We start from the raw sequence: 2,112 nt of genomic DNA, 5'->3' as shown, positions 1-2,112 counted from the left end.
TCACATAACTAGGCATCTGTTCAAGAGCTTCAGCGAAAGGTATGTTGATGTGAAGTTTCTTGAACACATCCAGAAACTTCTCAAACTGCTTATCCAACTTTTTCTTCTGTCGCCTCTTAGGAAAGGGAGGTGAAGGATAGATCTGTTTCCCTCATGTATTACCCTCAGGAGGAGTGTGTTCTAGGGATGACATTGGGTCGGGTTCGGATCGGGTATTGTAAAATCCAAATCCAAATATTTTTGGGTTATCCAAATCCGTCGAGTTTCGGATCGGATCGGGTATTTTTCGGGTATCCAAAAATTATGACTAGCGTAGTCAAATTTAATATTACTTATAAATACAAACACTATTAATCACATTTATATGATAGCTAAAATAAAATACATTAACTAATAAGTAGTTAAACATATTATATTGCACGGGCTCACACGATGAGTAATATCTAAGATATGCGGATAACATAATATTTAGTATTTCATCACAAATTATTTTTTTTATAAATATATACAAAGTACATCTTCCATAATAAAAGCTGATTTTAAAATAAAAAGTTATAATTCAGTAAATAAGTGTTGACAATCTTGATAATAATTTATTATTAATCAAATAATACAACAAAAATATGTAAATTATATGTATTACATCTAAAATATTACATATAATCTATAATAAATGTTTTAAATTTTAATTGGGTTTCGGTTTGGATCGGGTTTGGACTGAATTTTGGATATCGGATCGGGTATCGGTTCGGTATAGTTGAAATCCAAATTCAAATCCAAAATTTTGGGTTCGGTATATCCTAAACTTCGGGTTTCGGATTGGATATCCGTCAGATCGGATTAATTTGCCATCCCTAGTGTGTTCAACAGTAGTCTTCCTTGGCTCCACTTCAGCTTCCTTCTGCACTTCTTCCTCAGTTATAGCTTCTTCATTTGAAACTTGAGAGTGTTTAAGATTTGCAACCTTCCCAGACCTTAATGTAATTGCCTTTACCTGCTCCTTAGCTTCCCTCTTTCCTGGCACTTCAGTGTCACTAGGGAGTGTACCAGGTTGACGATTTAACAAGGCATTGACAATTTGTCCGATTTAATTTTCCAACGTCTTGATAGAAACCGTTTGGCTCTTGCACATGAGCCTCAACTCCTCCAATTCAGATTTTTCATTAGACTGTTGCAGCTGAAGTTGTTGCCTTGGTGCATATTGCGGTTGCTGAAAACCAGGGGGGTTGTACTGCTTTGCTGGGTACTGCTGATAAGGCTGCTGAACCGTATTCTGAGTGTTTCTCCAGCTAAAGTTAGGATGATTGCGGTTGTTAGGATGATAGGTGGCTGTTACAGGTTGATGCGACCTCTGGAAGTTGCTCATGAACTGAGCTGATTCACTAAAAATGGCACACTGATCAGTCTCATGGGCACCAGCACAAAGTTCACAGACACTAGTGATCTGATTAACTCCATAATTAGATAGAGAATCCACCTTCATCGTCAAAGCATTAAGTTGAGTAGCTATAGAAGATCTGCATCCAACTCCAGAATTCCTGCTACCTTGCCCTGTGATAGTCGCTGAGTAGGATTTTGGTATTCATTCGCAGCCATCAGTTCAATTAATTCATAAGTTTCATCATAGCTTTTAGCCCACAAGGCTCCTCATGATGTTGCATCGAGCATGGGTCTAGAAGTAGAACCCAAACCATTATAAAAACAGTTAATAATCATCCAGTCAGGCATCCCATGATGAGGATACTTCCTAAGCATCTCCTTATATCGATCCCAAGCCTCGCATAAAGATTCTTCAGATTGCTGAGCAAATTGAGTAAGTGCATTTCTGATTGCAGCAGTCTTCACCATAGGAAATAATTTGGTTAAGAACTTCTGAACAAGATCCTCCCATTTGGTGATAAACCGTGCTGGTAGAAAATGTAACCAACACTTAGCTTTATCCCGCAGAGAGAATGAGAAAAGCCTCAACTTAATAGCGTCTTCAGAAACTCCATTGAACTTGAAAGTGTCGCAGATCTCGATGAAATCTCTGATGAGTATGTTGGGGTCTTCTGTCGTAGAACCCCCAAATTGAGCTGAGTTCTGTATCATCTGAATCGTGCTCGACTTGAA

At 38.2% G+C, this 2,112-nt stretch overlaps 1 non-coding gene across 1 annotated transcript; it reads left to right on the top strand.

The window, feature by feature from the left end:
• The first annotated feature begins 1,726 nt into the window (after positions 1–1,726).
• LOC141688667 (small nucleolar RNA R71) lies at positions 1,727–1,833 on the top strand. Its single transcript, XR_012562100.1, has one exon. It is a non-coding gene; the product is annotated as a small nucleolar RNA R71 (small nucleolar RNA).
• The last annotated feature ends 279 nt before the right edge of the window (positions 1,834–2,112 follow it).

This window comes from Apium graveolens, chromosome 9 (assembly GCF_009905375.1).
Source record: "Apium graveolens cultivar Ventura chromosome 9, ASM990537v1, whole genome shotgun sequence".
Classification (NCBI taxonomy): domain Eukaryota; kingdom Viridiplantae; phylum Streptophyta; class Magnoliopsida; order Apiales; family Apiaceae; genus Apium; species Apium graveolens.
The sequence above is the reverse complement of the archived record's forward strand: the minus strand, read 5'-3'. Positions and strand labels throughout refer to the sequence as shown.